The sequence below is a fragment of the Dreissena polymorpha genome, chromosome 10 (assembly GCF_020536995.1).
Source record: "Dreissena polymorpha isolate Duluth1 chromosome 10, UMN_Dpol_1.0, whole genome shotgun sequence".
In the NCBI taxonomy this organism is placed as follows: domain Eukaryota; kingdom Metazoa; phylum Mollusca; class Bivalvia; order Myida; family Dreissenidae; genus Dreissena; species Dreissena polymorpha.
The window spans coordinates 50,030,275-50,048,875 of NC_068364.1; the positions used below are offsets into that span (position 1 = coordinate 50,030,275).

Sequence of the window (18,601 nt, forward strand, 5' to 3'; positions counted from 1 at the left end):
CAAAAAGCATGTTGATGCAGTTTTTATAAACAGAAGTTTGTTTAAGATTATCAATAGCGTTTTAACGACATCGGATTTTGGACTGGAATACAAATCGGGTTAGTCTAATATCGACCGGGTACGATTAAGTATATTTACCGTACCCGGGGTACATGTAAGTATACTTAAGAGTACCCGAGGTACATGTAAGTAGTACCCGATCTGACAATGACCACTCGAGCGTAACTGAACGCACTAGACTTTGGTTTCGCTAGCGAACTACCTCCCAAGAGGGTTCGCTTCGGTTCGCGGCGAACCGAGCATTCATTAGCAGAACGTTCACGAACGTTCGCTGTAACTGAATGCACTAGAGTGTCACGCCACAACTAAGTATAATAATATTATATTTATCTAGTAACTCTCCATAAATATTTTAAATGAAAAAGGCTTTATTTTCATGATAATCAATGAAAGAGACTTACACCTTCAAATATATTTGACCGGAAATTGGGACGCATGTAAATACCGATTTTTCTTAAATACACAAGTTGACTGTTTACTCTACTCGCTTAATTCTTCTTATCGAAAGAAATTGACAAAATATACGAGAAGTGTACCCTATAATGAAATGGAAATCTATAATTAGCCTTATTTACCAAAACATCTTTAAACAAAATCCGATATGGATCGATCTAGACAATGTTTTGACAGTGGAAAATGTAACATAAGCGCAAACGTAATTCAGCGCAATAACGGCATGTTAAATGACGTCATAAATGAGCGCCATTTCGTTGTGTTAACTAGGGGTTGTTTATTCGCCAATTTTGACGTCGTAGTTAAGTATAATGCAAAACGAACGTCATTTTAAAAAAATAGACACATTGCAATAATTACAGCATAAATATTGGGAAAAGCTGAGGTTGGGCGTTTTTTGGTGGTTAGTGAACCATGTCCTTTGGATTACATATTTAATAATGCTCAATTCAAAATCGAACGAAACATTTACAGCTGTGCGCAATTAATTCAACGAAAATCTGTTCAAAAGCATCAAACAAATGCTCCGATGTAACAACGTTACTCCATATAATATACTTTTCAGAATGCTATTTTTACGAAAAAAAATATTTACACTGCTTAGTTTTGTTTACCTTGTTATCACTATTTTGGATGGCTTTTCTTGACAAATTGTGAAAGATTTTTTGTAAAATTTTCGTACCGGTATGATAAAAATCGTATCGCAATACAATATGCGGATTGCGTATTGCGATATATACCGATATACCGGTATATTGTTGCAGCACTAGTGGTTGGTGATGGCTGTGGTGGTGGTGATGGTTGGTGGTGGTGGGTGGTGGTTAGTGGTGGGTGGTGGTGGTGGGTGCATGGCGGTTATGGTGGGTGGTGGTGGTAGCGGTGAGTGGCAGTGGTGGGTGGTGGTAGTGGGTGGAAGTGATGGGTAGGTGGGGTGAATAGTGTTATAATGCAAAGAACACATTGTCCTGATTGTTATATTATGCAGCAAACACATTGACCTGAATGTTTTACTATGCAGCCAACAAATTGATCTGATTGCTGTATTATACAGCCAACACATTGACCTGATTGTTGTAATATGCAGCCAACACATTGACCTGATTGATGTATTATTCATGTAGTAGTACTGGTGACATACACTCCACTACTACTATAAAGGTCATTGACAAAGCCTATGGTCAAAATGTGAACACATTGAGTGTAATCACCCTCTCGTGCCAGCAAAAACAACACGTTGACAGGTTGTAATTTTTGACAGTTCTACTTTCACTTTCATTTTGTGATATCAAACTATTAACAATTATGTGGCTGAGAAAAATATCGCCATTGCTTTTTATGCCCCCGGTAGGGTGGCCTATATCAGTTGAACTGTCAGTCAGTGTGTCAGTCTGTCCGTCCGTCCGAAAACTTTAATGGCCAAAACTTTTTTAATATTGAACATAGCAACTTGATATTTGGCATACATGTGCATCTCATAGAGCTGCACATTTTCAGTTGTGAAAGGTAAAGGTGAAGGTCATCCTTCAAGGTCAAATGTCAAATATAAAGCGTCTGTCTGTCTGTCCAAAAACTTTAACATTGGCCATAACTTTTTCAATATTGGCGTGCATGCGTATCTCATAGAGCTGCACATATTGATTGGTGAAAGGTCAAGCTCATCCTTCAAGGTCAAGGTCAAAGGTCAAATTTTGCAATATTGAAGATAGCAACTCCATATTCGGCATGCATGTGTATGTCATGGAGCTGCACATTTTGAGTGGTGAAAGGTCAAGGTCATCCTTCAAGGTCAAAGGTAAAATATATGGCTTCAAAGCTGCGCAGCAGGGGGCATTGTGTTTCACAAACACAGCTCTTGTTTAATATATTTTCTACACATTTCTTCAAAAAACTTACATCAATACACGATTTTCTTTGTTAATTCAATCATTCCTGACAGACTTGTGTACATATTTCGCTTACATTTTGACGCGCGTAGGTAGGACCGCATTACCGCTTCCGAAATGTGTATTCATACTATTGCCTTTGAGGAACTTATCTGATGTTTGACGGAAAGGGCCGAAAATGTGCGAGTGTGGGTCAAGTTCCCCACAGGTACTACTTTCCCGTTCCCCCAATTTTTTTTCCGTACCTAAAATTTTTTGTACCCAATTTTTTTTTTCGTACCCAATTTTTTTTTCATCCCCAATTTTTAGTTCGTACCCAAATTTTTTTCGGTCCCAATTGTTTTGTTCCCAAATATTTTTTCGTACCCAAATTTGTTTTCATACCCAATTTTTTTTCGCAAAATTTTTGTACCAAATTTTTTTTTCGTACCAACATACACAATTGTGGTGATTGTGGTGATGTAGATAAACTTAACTTGATGCTTTTATATCCATCCTCTCAAAAGCATCGTCACACCAGTACTGTCAGTACTTTGATTACAAATAGCAATGTTCACTTTTCTTTTAGTGGGAAAGGGTTAAATAAAAGGTATGGTTAAATAGAAAATATAATAAAAGATTTTGTGTATATTAGTATTTGCATATAAATTCAAACTGTTTAATCAGACTACTATTAACCCTGACATGAAAGGTTTAAGATTCATTGCAATGATATGGAACTTGTAATCTGTGATTCTAATTTCTAAAATCGTGTACACACAAGAATATTTACTTGATTTTTGTAGTTACTTTATTTTATCCCCAGACAGTTTTTGTTATTTTGCTCCTGTGCATATTTCATCAGTGTGTAATTAAATTGCAATTAAACTGTATTTAAATTGTATGTAATTGTATTTCTAATCTGATAAATGCTATAACTTTTATTGTTATTGCTAATATGTGTATACACATGCGTGAACAAGTGATTAATTATGGACTAAATATTAGGTTCAGCAAGCCATCTAAGAAGACAAAGTAATCTCAATAGACAGAGGCTTTGCATGTTTCTTAGACAAGAGGGCCATGATGGCCCTGTATCGCTCCACTGTTTTTTTTTATGCGAAAAAAACGTGCAATGCGCATGGGTTGAAATGTACTTAAGCATGTGACTTTCTCTTTCTATCCCTCGTCCCACTGGGCGCTTAAAAGTTGGAAGGGTGAGCTTGTTAATGTATGGAAAAAGTTACAACCGTGTTAACTAAACAGACTAAAAAGCCCGGGAATTGTTGCACAGGTCCTTTGCTTATAACATAGGTACATTTATCTCTCCAACAGATATTGTCGATTTTATATTTCTATTTCACATATTTTTCGATGCTGAAGATCAAATCTGCGCATTTGATTTGAAACAGATTCCCGAGACCCATAGGAATCAAAATGCCTTAACCCTTTGCCAATCGACACATTTTGGACATTCTCAATTTGAAAGAGGTTAAAGACGACAATTAAATTGTAATGGAATATGAAGGAAATGATCAGGTAGGGTAGAAATAATTGTGATAAAAGGAGAAATTGCTTTTTTTTTCGGGGGGGGGGGGGGGTGGGGGGTGGGGGGGAGTAGGGGGGGAGTGGGAGTGGGGTATAATGTGGGGTGTGGAAATTTATTAGATGTTTGAAAAAAAAAATTGGGGGGGGGGGGTGGCGGGTAGGGGCATGGGGTGAGAGGGTGTATAATGTGAGGTGTGGTAATTAATTAGATGTTTAAAAAAATAAAAAAACATTATTTTTGGGGGGAGGTGGGGGGTAGGGGGGGGGGGGGTGAGAGGGGGGGGGGTATAAAGTGGGCTGTGGTAATTTATAAGATGTTTTAAAAAAAAAATTATTTTTTGGGGGGGTTGTGGGGGGAGGGGGGTTGGGGGTGAGAGGGGGGTATAATGTGGGGTGTGGTAATTTATTAGATGTTAAAAAAAACAACACTTTTTTTGGGGCGTTGGCGGGGGGAGGGGGGTTGGGGGGGTGAGAGGGTGGTAAAATGTGGGGTGGGGTAATTTATAAGATATTTAAAAAAATTGGGAGGGGGTGGGGGGGGAGGGGGTTTGGGGGTGAGAGGGGGGGTATATATATGGGGTGTGGTTAATTATTAGATTAAAAAAAAATGGGGGTGGTGGTGGGGGGTAGGGGGGTGGGGGTGAGAGGGAGGTATAATGTGGGTGTGGTTATTTATAAGATGTTTAAAAAAAAAAATATTGGGGGGGGGGGGTCGGGGTAGGGGGGTGAGAAGGGGGTATTATGTGTGGTGTGGTAATCTATACGTTGTTTTAAAAAAATGGGGGGGGGGGTGGGGTTGGGGAGGAGTGAGAGGGGGGTATAATGTGGGGTGTGGTAATTTATTAGAAGTTAAAAAAAAAAATGGGGGGGGGAGCAGGGGGGAAGGGGGGGTGGGGGTGAGGAGGGATGTATAATGTGGGGTGTGGTAATTTATTAGATGTTTATAAAAAAAATGGGGGGGTGAGGTTGGGGGGGGGGGGGGGATAAAGGTTGGGGTGATGTTGGAAAACAAGTATGCAAAATATAAAAGCAATATGTCAAGGGACAATGAAAAAAATAACAAATGATCTCACACTGACATGAACAAATATCCTCTATTTATTAAACATGAAATTTAAACTTATTGCATTTGTTTCCCCTGTATATATCGAAAGATATAATAGGGTATTACCTCCCCTGTCCTGCTTATATTGATAGTAATCAACAAAATTAAACATTAACACAATATTTAATTTACAAAAAAATCTCATATTCTGATAATATTTTTACTGATCCACTTTATTTTACTCAAATGATGATGTTTCATTGGACTGATAATTATAGATTTAGGATTACAGACCAGTTGCTTTAGTTATATTGTTCAGAGTTCGCCCTGTTGGCCATGTATGCGTTCTTAAGTTATCATCCAAAAACTATTTTACTATTTCAGGTCACCGTGACCTTGACCTTTGACCTAGTGACCTCAAAATCGATAGGGGTCATCTGGGAGTCATGATCAATGTACCTATGAAGTTTCATGATCCTAGGCCCAAGCGTTCTTGAGATATCATCCGGAAACCACCTGGTGGACGGACCGACCGAAAAACCGACAGACCAACCGACAGACGGACATGTGCAAAGCAATATACCTCCTCTTTTTCGAAGGGGGGCTTAAAAACATCATTTCACAGAAAAATGTTTCAGTCATCAATACTTCTCGCATTTTTTTTGCTGTTTGAAATGATGAGTTTCAACATTAAAATATATCTCCCTATATAAGCATATATAATAATTCTTAATTTAAAGACCCGTGAGTGGGTTTGAAAATGAACATGAACTTTGAAATAACGACTTTTTCATTGGATTTACATCGTGATGAGTATGGGTTTAAAAGCCTAACTTTATGTAAATAATATTTTTTTAATCATATTGTAATAATTACTGAACAACTGAAGAGTTACATACCTGTGTTGATCAGATACACACTGTGGGCAGCACAGCTGTTTGTGCAGGTTGCAGAATTGGTCAATTTTATGGTCCTTATGAACATCACAAGTTTGTAGAAAATCCACCACCTTTTTTGAAACTGGCCATTTATCTATTTCGACCCTTCCAAATGTAGTATGTTTAGCCAAGGCTTTACCATGTGGATCAATACAGTTTCCACAATAAAACCGTTCACACTGTTTACAATAGAAATCAGCACTTGTCGCAACATTATTCTGGTCTTCACAGGCATTACAAATATAGTCCTTCACTTCATGCGAACCCAGCTCAACTGAAGACTGAGAACTTGTTGCCATTTTATAAATTAACTGGTTTTAACAAAGTCACTTTCTGACACTATAATTACAAACAAACCTGCATCAGTATAGAAACATAATATACATACATATATATTATATACTATTAACATTTGATCAACATTTAACACTTTTAACATGAAAATTGCATGTGAACTTGTAAAACATTGTTTAACGTATAACCCTAAAAGCTCTTTGCGACACAGTTTTGTGGGACTAGTGACCAGCCTCACTACGTCACGATGTAAACTGTCACGTGAGAACATGTACAGTGAGTGTCACTTTACTTTAAACCTACTGGAATGAAATTGTAAGAAGTGCATTGCATAAACTGCTCATTTAAACTGACTTAAAGCATAGAAGTCTACAATGAAGATTGTTTCGAAACATAAAGTACAAATTACTGCCAGGTTAATAAGAATGGTACATTTTATTTAAAACTAGTTCCAGATGGGCTATGTTATGACGTTTGAACTTTTTTTTCTTAGAGCTTTTTAGATCCAATATTTACATTTATCAATATAAAGCATTTAATGACAAATTTCAATACATGCACACATCTTTTAGAAGGTCTCTTTAAAGAACAACGTTTTATGGATTGGTTTCATATATTTTACATATGACCTTGAACAGTGACCTTAACCTTGGACCTAGGGGCCTGGTTCTTGCACTTTATACTCTTTCAAGCCATGCTTGTAACTTCTACCCAATAATAAGAAAATCTAATTGTTGTGGAGAAAGTGTTTTCATTTTGTCTAGTACAATGACCTTGACTTTTGACCTAGGGCAGAGTTCATATGAAATATTGGTGTACCCATGACTGGGGTCAACAATTTTGAGGGATGTTGTCTGCAAAAATGGGGATCCCAAGCAAATGTCGAGATGTGTGAGCACTGTCTATGAATGTTTTAGAGATAACAAAAGATGTGTTTGTCAGAAACACAATGCCCCCTATGGCGCCACTTTATAGCAATATATTTGATTTTTGGCCTTGAAGATGACTTTGACCTTGACTTTCACCAATCAAAATGTGCAGCTCTATGAGATACACATGCATACCAAATATCAAGTTGCTATCTTCAAAATTGCAAAAGTTGTGGGCAATGTTAAAAGTTTTCAGACAGACTGACAGACAGACATACAGACTGACGGGCAATTAACAGCTATATGCCACCCTACTGTGGGCATAAAAAATTAGTACAAATAACATCAACATCTCTCTTTTTAGACTTGTTAAAGTATAGCAAGTATGATGACAATTGCTTTATTTGAACCATTAAAGATAAATCAAAATTATATGCAATCATCAACACATGAATATGCTGTCAGACTATCTAATTCTTATTGGGCAAGGAATACAATATCCTGATACAAATTTAATTTACAAAATAATTAAATATTAATATCATATAAACATTCTAAAATACACAGTATGATAATTGATCAATAGATCTAAAAAAATAACAAGGGCTGTTTGTAAAACACGCATGCCCCCCAAATGGGCTGTCAGTTGTAGTGGCAGCCATTGTGTGAATACGTTAGAAACCATTTTACTGCTTCAGGTAAGTGACCTTGACCTTTGACCTAGTCACCTGAAAATCAAAAGGGGTCATCTGCCAGTCATGATCAATGTACCTATGAAGTTTCATGATCCTAGGCCTAAGCATTCTTGAGTTATCATCCAGAAACCATTTTACTGTTTCGAGTCACTGTGATCTTGACCTTTGACCTAGTGACCTGAAAATCAATAGGGGTCATCTGCCAGTGATGATCAATGTAGCATGATCCTAGGACTAAACTAGCGGCATTTAGACTAACATTGGGAAAATAGTGTTGATGTTGTTTTGCTAATAAATGCTTCACAACTGAGGATACAAGTGTTCCAGTATTATATTTACCTGCATGTTGGTTTAATTGAAATCTAAAAAATAATTCTTTTTTTTGGAAACCTTCGATTATACGTTTTTCCATGTTGAATGAATCAGATTACAGGACTCGATTTTGAAAAAAAACACTGACACATTGAATCTTTCCAAAACAACCACAGTTATTGATTTGATAAACTTTGTTTATGGATCGGTGCAAATCCTTGATATACAGTATAATAAATAAGTGTAGGGTAATAATTAAAAGGTAGTAATAAGTGTAGGGTTATTGTGTTAATGGATTGCAATTCTCCTCATTGATATCTACACACCCATAACGTTTCATATCCAAATCTTATAGCCTATATGAGATATAGCCTTAACAATGCGAGGCTTTCAAGCCATATATTTGACATTTGGCCTTAAAGGATGATGTTGACCTTTCACCACACAAAATGTGCAGCTCCATGAGATACACATGCATACCTCATATCAAGTTGCCATCATCAAAATCGCAAAAGTTATGACCAAGGTTAAAGTTTTGGGACAGACACACACATCATACCATGACAGACAAACACTATTATAGACAGACGCATACAATGACAGACAGACAGACAGGTCAAAAACAATAAATCCCTGATCATTCGATCCAGGGCATAAACAGTTTCTTTGATTGGCATTTTTGTTTGCAGATCACCAAATTTTAGGGAATTATTTCTATATAAGTCTTTCAGTTAAAGATCCATGTTACAATAGCACATGTCAGAACAGAGGAGAGTGTACTGGTTCCACGGCAAAGATAAGTATTTTTACGGATGGGTGGCTGGGACAATTCTGTGAGATAGGTATGCATTTGCAGAAACAAATATTGCTTTAAATGGTATTAACCGCTTGATATATTTTACTCAGATTGTTGTTAATTAATTTAAATGAGCCGTGCTCTGTGAAAAGCAGGTTTAATGCATGTGTGTAAGGTGTCGTCCCAGATTAGCCTGTGCAGTTCCCTAAGGCTAATCAGGGACAACACTTTCCACCTAAACTAGATTTTTGCAAAGAAGATACTCTCTGTAAACCAAACATACCATAACATGACAAGTTTCATCTTTGATTAGCCTGTGCAGACTGCAAAGGCTTATCAGGGTTACACTTTACGCACACGAATTAAAACCCCTTTTCACAGAGCATGGCTCATTTAAGTAAATGTGAATAGTTTTATTCTAAGTAAAATTAAAAGTGAATTATTAAATAAAGCTATCGCAGTTTAATTTGAAAATATGTATGACAAACAATGTGTTTGTGAAACACTATGTCCCCATATATTTGACCTTTGATCTTGAAGAATGACCTTTACCTTGACCTTTCACCTCTCAAAATGTGCAGCTCCATGAGATACACATGCATGCCAAATATCAAGTTGCTATCTTCAATATTGCAAAAGTTATGACCAATATTATAGTTTTGGGATGACAGAGTGACATAATGACAGAGTGACAGAATGACAGACAGACAGGTCATTAACAATATACCCCGATCAATCGATCCGGGGACATAACAACAACAAAGGGCAATAACTCTTAAAAAAGTGCAGGGTTATGGTTCTTGTGCATTGCACATCTTCCCATTAATTTCTACACAACCATGAAGTTTCATGTTTAAATCTTGTAGCATATCTGAGATATAGCCCTGAAAAGTTATATCCCAAAACAACAAACACTTTTCACTATCAATAGACCATCTGTCTATAATCTTCCGTGTAAAGAAGAACACTCACTGTTCTCAAGCACTGGTTTAAGTGTGTGGTTATGACTTGGTATTAAAAACTTCCTTGTGCAGTATTTAGAGGTTGAATATTAAATTACAACAATGTAATTTGACCATACAAATTGTTCAATTAAAACTTCCAATAGCATTTGCATCGTCTGTGCTCTAAACTTCGAAATGGTGTTGTTAAGTCTGAGAAAACATCACACACTTAATAATGTAGTACAGTGACCCCGCGTTTATCCAGACACGTCTGTTCTGGTAGAAATTTTCTAATAAACAAATCTACCGTTTATCGAACCAGTGCCTTTTCGAGAGTTAAATATTTACCTTATGACATAAACCTTATGTTTATGTACATTTACAGACTTATTTCGCATCAAAAATGATATTTTCTTGTTACGCAGACATTTAATTTGTTGAAAACAATAATTGAAGTAGAGCTTTGTCACAGATGTGACGTATTCCCCCACGTGCCGCATTGACACAGACTATTTTGCATGTTGTCTTCACAAAACAAGAGAAACTAATTTATGGTGATTTTTAAGAATTATTATGCCATTATCATTTATAGCCATTTTGACCTTTGAACTCTTGAATTTTTTCACATGACACACAGGCCAATGACTGTGAACAAAATTAATGTACAGAGTCATTTTAAAATCTCACAATGAATGACATTATATACTTATGGCACAGACAAGCTCATTTATGGCCATTTGTTACCTTTGAACTCAAGGTGTGACCTTGACCTTGGAGATATCGACGTAATTCGTTCGCTTGACACACCGTCCAATGATGGTGAACAAAAGAGCCAAATGATTTTAAAAACTCACAATAAACGACATAGTTATGGACCCAAGCTCATTTATGGCTATTTTTTACCTTTGAACTCAAAGTGTGACCTTGACCTTGGAGATATCAACGTAATTCTTTCGCGCGACACACCGTCCAATGATGGTAAGCAAATGTGCCAAAAGATTTTAAAAACTCACAATGAACGACATAGTTATGGCCCCGACAAGCTCATTTAAGGCCATTTTTTACCTTTGAACTCAAAGTGTGACATTACCCTTGGAGATATCGACGTAATTCTTTCGCGCGACACACCATACAATGATGGTGATAAAATGTGCCAAATGATTTTAAATTCTCAAAATGAACAACATAGTTATGGCAAGGACAAGCTCATTTATTGCCATATTTGACCTTTGAACTTTAAGTGTGACCTTGACCTTGGAGATATCGACGTAATTCTTTGGCGCAACACACCGTCCAATGATGGTGAACAAATGTGTCAAATGATTTTAAAATCTCACAATGAATGACATAAGAGTTATGGCCCGGACAAGCATTTGACCTTTGAACACCAAGTGTGACCTTGACCTTTGAGATATCATCATACTTTTTTCACACGCCACAAGTACCAAGTCATTTTAAAATCTAACGATAAATAACATAGTTATGGTCCGGACAAACTTTCAGTTTAAAACACCGTGACCTAGTTTTTTACCTGGCATGACCCATATTCAAACTTGACCTTCACATCATCTAGATACAACTTCTGACCAAGTTTGGTGAAGATCAGATGAAATTTCAGGACAGACCGACAGACCGACCGACAGACGGACAGACCGACAAAGTGACTCCTATATAGCCCCCATTACCAATGGTAATTGGCGTATAATAAAATGTTTGTAAAACAATATATACTAAAACGTGTAACCGAAATTGTACATTTGAAGGCAAATGACAATAAAATATAAAACTGCGAAATGATTAAAATAGCGACACGTAATGTTTGATGTGTTTTAAACGGATTGCTTAAATAATCCTAGCACAACTTTTCACGCACGATGACGGTCTGATTGTAATCAGCGTCTTAATTGGTCGCGTGTTCAGCTCATTAAAGACCTTTAAGAATATCATTGTATCATTTAAGATGCATTGTGTAATGCCGACATCAATCTTAGTTTTAAGTCGGAGTCGAATCATGTTTAGTCACGCCTTTTAGCTTTAGCGCCTAAACACAATAATATTTCACACCTCGGTGAGCGAGCTTTTGTTTAAACGATGGGATAGCAATTAAGCCTAAAACGACAATACTTCGAGCCTCGGTCATTGCGCTTTTGTTTATACGGCGGGTGGGCGATTAAGCCCCCATGTTGGGAAGCATCCCTATTAACGAGACATAATTACAGCTAAATACACAGATCGGTGTCGCAAATTCCCAAGATTCCGGACTTAACGGGGCAAAATATTGCATAATAAATCCGTTCCCCTTGACTTACGTCTGCATCACGAGATTTCCGGACTATCGAGATCTGGATAAACGCGGGATCACTGTATTTATATTAATGCAAATGTGGAAAGTGAAAGTAAAAGCACAACAATGATAATATTTAACAAAATAGATTCATTAAATTGATTCTACAATACTCTAAATTAAGTATTGCTTACAGTCCTTATCATATAAGAAAAACAAGAATATAAGTAAAACTTATCAATGCTCCCCAATAATGCTCTATTATATGGGTTTATTTTAAGAATGAGTTCCAGATAAAGGCAATATATGTGCAAATCAATGAGCCAGAACAATTAGTTATATCTGCATTGAGAAAAATTGTAAAGGAAAAACCTGACAATATGCACAAGTCCACCCTAACAGGACACTGTGATCAGTTTCACCATATAGGGATCATGATCAAGTTTCTGAGATATTTGTGTAGAGTATTTAAGAAAACATTATGCACAAATTATACATATCAGAATTATAAACAAGACCTTCAGATGACAGCGCGCTCTACTATTCGAGTGCATGACAGTATAACATAAGCCAGCATGAAGAAATTGTTTATATTCAATAATTTATAATGGAAGATCTTTCAAAAGTAAAAAAAGGAAAACAAAAAAATTGGGGGGGGGGGGCGGGGGGGTAGGGGGGTGAGAGGGGGGTATAATGTGGGGTGTGGGCATTTATTAGACGATCTTTCAAAAATAAAAAAAAATGTTGTTTTTTTTGGCGGGTGGGGTAGGGGGTTGAGAAGGGGGTATAATGTGGGGTGGGGTCATTTATAAATCTTTCAAAAATAAAAAAAGGAAAAAAAATTGGGGCGGATGGAAGGTGAGGGGAGGGAGGCAGGGATTCTGGGTTGGGGCGTGGGGTATTGTTTGGGTGGAATCCATTGTGGTATTCAGGTAAGTGTTGTTTTGTCAAAGTATTAATAAAATCTGATCATAAATAAAGAAGTTATGGCAATTAATTTAAGCAAAATGTTTAATTATCTAAGTATAAAAGAGGCCATAATTCTGTAAAAATACTTGAAACAGTTGTCTGCTCTTGTTTATAGGTTGGGGTCATGTTAGTAAACAAGTATGCAAAATGCAATATGTCAAGGGACATAGGAAATATTTGGGGTAGTGCGCAAACTTTAACATAGATTTATCAAAAATATGCATATTCTTAGTATAAAAGGGGCAATAATTATGTCAAAATGCTTGATACAGTCGTCTGCTCTTGTTTATAGGTTGGGGTCATGTTGGTAAATAAATATGCAAAATATGAAAGCAATATGTCAAGGGACATTGAAAATATTTGGGGTAGTACGAAAACTTTAACATTTGCACGCAAACGCCAACGCGAACGCTAACGCCAACGCTGGGGTGAGTAGGATAGCTCCACTATATATATTTCATATATAATAGTCGAGCTAAAAAGCATTAATAATACAAACAAGGGACACGCACAGAAATCAGGTATTCCAAATTTAATGCATTTTTTAATCAATGTTATAATATATTAAATCATATAAATAGTATTTTAATAATCTATCAGATTAATTGAGTGTCTGTAGTATTGGCTGATGTTTTAAGCAATTATATTTGTTCATTTTATTTATTATAAATATATATGTATATTCAACATGTACAATTTAAAAACTTGCACTTTCCGACCAGCATGACTTTTCATTTGGGAAGCAGTACTGAGTAGCAAGGATAAAAGAGTCGGGAATCAGTACTGAGATGTAAGCTGGGAAGCAGTAATGAGTAGTAAGCATGAAAGAGACACATTGGAAAACCATGAGAATTTCGGGAATCAGTACTGAGCAGTAAGCATGAAAAAGCAGAGAATCAGTACTGAGTAGTAAGCATGAACGAACCACACTGGAAAACCATGAGAATATCGGGAATCAGTACCGAGTAGTAAGAATGAAAGAACCTCTATGGAAAACCATGAGAATATCGGGAATCAGTACGGAGTAGTAAGCTTGAAAGAGCCGGGAATCAGAACTGAGTAGTAAACATGGAAGAGCCGGGAAATAGTACTGAGTAGAAAGCAGGGAATCAGTACTGAGTAGTAAGCAGGAAATCAGTACTGAGTAGTAAGCATGAAAGAGCCGGGAATCAGTACTGAGTAGTAAGCATGAAAGAGCCGGGAATCAGTATTGAGTAGTAAGCATGAAAGAGCCGGGAATCAGTACTGAGTTGTTAACAGGGAATCAGTACTGAGTAGTAAGCAGGGAATCAGTACTGAGTAGTGAGCATGAAATAACCAAAATGGAAAGCCATGAGAATATCGGGAAGCAGTACTGAGTAGTCAGCATGAAAGAGCCGGGAATCAGAACTGAGTAGTAAGCATGAAAGAGCCACAATGGAAAACCATGAGAATATTGGTATGCCATGGTTGAAGACAAGACCATCAAGGGGTTAATTTGGTAAACATGTTACTTCTAGAATGCACTTTTTTTTTTCATTTGACGTAGGGATCTAGTTTTTGGACCTAGTTTTGTAATAGACGTATTTTTTATTTAGACCAATGTTCTGACACAGTTTCGTGAATATTTGAAATAAATATACTCTCTAGTGTTTTAACAGTGTAATTTTTGATAACGGGCAATGCATGTTTAACAATGGGAATTATTGTCATCACAAAATCACTACGTAAGCACATTGTGCTAATGTTAGCTAAGAAGAAAACAAGCTAGGTACATCTGTATTAGAATTGACAGAGCACTGTGAACAGGGTTTTTATTCAACAAGTCCATCCCTTCAATCGGTTAGCTGACAAGCCAATAACCACATTAGCTAAAACTATTTTTAAAGGACCAAAATACAAGATGCAAGGAATATACTAAAGCAAAGAATATTTAACAGTCATTTTGTTATACATATTGTGTGAACCTCTTTTTGTGACCAGCTTATACAACTGCATTCAAAATTAAACCGCTGTTGTAGAGAATCACTATGCATTTACAACATTAGAAATAAATTTGCGAAACCGAAGTAACAAGTCTGTTCAGAATATAACAAGTTATAAGTAGTTTTTGGTCTATCTTTAGTGTTTAAAAGGATGTGGTCCATGGAGTGCAGAATGTAATCTAGACTCCAGGATCATAACTAACATTAAGGATGCTAGTCAACATACAAAATAGTAAACCTATAAGCTTTGCATTTTGAGGGCGCTGATGGTGCATAGTATGTTGATATTTATAAAATCTACATAAACCATGTGCCCCTTAACCATTCAGACCACCTTTCATTTGACCTAAACAAAATATAGCATTTATAGTGTCTATAAGTTTTTCCATTTAAATGGTAACCCAAGTTTGTAATACACTTAAATTAGAATTGACAGTTTTTGTAATTGACAATTGACAGTTTTTGTAATACAGTACAGGCAACGTGTACTTTGACAAAAACGCGTGTCCGCGGTGTTCAATTTTCCCGATGGGTGACATTTCGCGGGGGGCGGACACGCTACTGACCGCGGTGTTCGGCGAACACCTGAAATCGCCGCAATTGCACGCTATCATTAACTGGAACACCCGTGATCACCGCAATGCCGCGCGGCCATTGATACATGTAATACCTGTCTGCGATGGTCATTCAAGAGTTTTAAATTTACATGTACAATGTACAAATGAACATAATAAACTTCATGCATGTGCAAATTTATGCGTACTTAAAGTGATATTATGGGCAACTAACAGTATTTGCAATATACAATGTAGGTGTGTATCGTAACCGTTGTTTATTTTTTGTGTTTTCGCTCGATATACACTTGTATTTGTTAATGCAGCATCAACATAATTAAACAATATCCCGAAAAGAAAAATAATCCATTTGAATATCAACCGTACTTTCGTTTTGACAACTTACGACAGAAATGAATCGATGTACGATGCGAGTCTAAATGTAGGTTTCTAGCAGATTCTTTCATACGACACAATGACACAATTTGGTTTTACGGATCATTTCAGCTTAGAAGGATGGGTGAGTCATGTAACATATCGAAAATAATATATATTTTTTATAAACAACCGGTAACAAGATGAGTTGTAGATAATTTCAGATACCACATTCATTATAACTTATTGTTTTCACCCGTTTCTTTTCAGCTCAATTCAACAGTAACAAAATGCCCATCACTTTAAATTCGACAGCACGTAAAGTCGGAAACGTAAATAAAGCGCTTAGATCATCAAGTCTATTAACTGGTATGGTGTTAAGCAATTCAATCGCCGTTTTTTAACAACACATATCGAGTTATAAAGAAAGTGAGTATTAAATAATTTATTTATTTGCGTCTGCCTGTACTGTCTGAAATAACGTACTGCATCAGTATGCTACGAAATTTAGAAATTGTCAACTGTCGATTGCAACGACTGCAATCGTAAACTGTTGGTTTTTTCTATTCATATTATACACATGTATTTTAGCAGATTATATTTTGTGTCTTTCAGGTTTCTTCCATTTCAGCACTGGACTCGTTTGTTGAAATAACGTTCTTTAAGATCTTTGAAAGAAGTTCAAAATTAGTAAATATATCGCACAAATTAGCGCCCCGAGTCGATTGTGACGTACATATTTTCCTACAATAACCGAAGCATTCGTCTTTGCATTAGGATCGAAGTTAGTGTTCGTGTGTCGTATGAATAGATATCGTTGCAGGAATTGAAATAAACCGTTAAACTAAGTTTAGATTCACATCGTACATGTATGGTTTACATGCTAGCGAATTCGGCTGTACAGCCGTTTTAAAATTCAGAATTAAATATCTGGCTTATTTCGCATTTTTCGACACGTTCTTCTTAACTTTTATTTTAATTTATATGAAAGGGATCAATAATTTACGTTTATATTTAATTATTTTATTTTTAGCGAACACGATGAACACCGCGGTAGATATAATGGGTCCGCGGTGATTCTCGGTGTCCACCTTATTGAAAACGGCCCCCGCGAATATTTGATCTGAACACCCATCGCGGGGGTCGTTTGGTAAGCGAACACCGTAAAATGAACACCGCGACGAGTGGCATTTGTCAAAGTACACGTTGCCTGTACTGTATTGCGATGATACAAATTCGAAACTTTGAATCATAAGGGTAGCTTCTACAGTTTCAACAATGTTTGAGTAACCTTTAACATGACCAGGTTTTTTATATCAATTGACCCCAATGTTACCTCGACCTAAATATTGTTCAGATAAAAAAAAATATTTCTATAGTGAAATTATGTGCATGAATTTGCTTGGAATATGCTTTATTTGACCTTATTTGAATGTCAGAGTAAGCTTTACTAGATCTGTACTGTAACTGTGATCTACTTTCAGTGATTTTTTTCAACTAATTGGGAACGGGTCCTGTGCCCCATTGGGAATTTTTCGCGTCGTGAAATCATCAAATTGGGAAAATAACGAGTCGCGAAATCTTCCAATTGGGAAAAATCAAGTTATGAATTGTACCAATTGAAGAATGGTATTTTAATGAATTTGCCTACACCATCTTCAACTTGTACAACTGTTTCCAGTGTTTCATGGGCACCATTGCTCGGTGCATAGACGTTGTCATCAACAGTCTCAAGTATCATAGGACTTGTACAAATAGCTTCAACATGTTCGTCATCAATCTGCATTTGGCTACTGTCATCTTTGACAATTTTTGTTGCAGTTTGGGTGTGGAGTTGTCATGAAAACACATTTATTTATGCAAGATCATGAACAAAGTCCCAACAATATCAAAATTGTGAAAAATTTAGTCACATTATCTCTTCAAAATGTTACAAACAATAGTAACATAGAAATTGTAAAATTATGTTTCTATGCATAGATATAGTACAATATTATCATACTTTCTTTGGCTGGGCACTTGTGCGTTCAAAAAATAAAATCATATATCATATGAGCAACATTATTCTGACAGGTTAACTGTATTGTCAATGATCCATAGTCAATACTTTTGACAAACACTAAAATGTTGTCTATGTTATGTCTATTGCTTGGTTTGACACATTAGTAATACATTGATTTTTGTTCTCTTATGAGAAATGCTAGCCATATATTTTTTTCCAAGTTTAAACCCTTTGTCAATAATAATTGATTCCCTACAATGTCTGAAATTTTAACGCATTTCACGAAAATGCAATTAAATCAATTTGGAAAGAATGATTCAAACAATATTTAAACTTATAAATGGATAAGACTACAAATCAACTCCAGATTGCTGCACTTGTTTGGCTATCGGTCATCACCACATTACTCATGTGTTTCACTTTCATGACATGATCTTTCTTATTTAAGCTATTTCCGTTGTAAAAGTGCATGCTTTAATCTTATGTTATTTCTTTAAAGTGAATCTACACTGACTTTTTTAAAGGGGCCTTTTCATGTTTTGGTAAATTGACTAAATTTAACAAAGTTGTTTCAGATTCGTAAATTTTCGTTGCAGTTATGATATTTGTGAGGAAACAGTACTACTGAACATTTATC

At 36.3% G+C, this 18,601-nt stretch overlaps 1 protein-coding gene across 10 annotated transcripts in view; it reads right to left on the reverse strand.

The window, feature by feature from the left end:
* LOC127848097 (uncharacterized) overlaps positions 1 to 18,601 on the reverse strand; it is a 211,175-nt gene that overhangs the window by 70,091 nt on the left and 122,483 nt on the right. For 8 of the 10 annotated variants that reach the window (XM_052380402.1, XM_052380398.1, XM_052380401.1 and 5 more), the window contains exon 1: positions 5,868 to 6,411. The exons of 1 other annotated variant lie outside the window; for it this stretch is intronic. The gene's annotated coding sequence lies outside the window, so the exon portion shown is untranslated. Of the gene's footprint in view, positions 1 to 5,867; positions 6,413 to 18,601 lie in introns of those variants that run through there. One more of the 10 variants, XM_052380403.1, reaches the window with a different exon arrangement.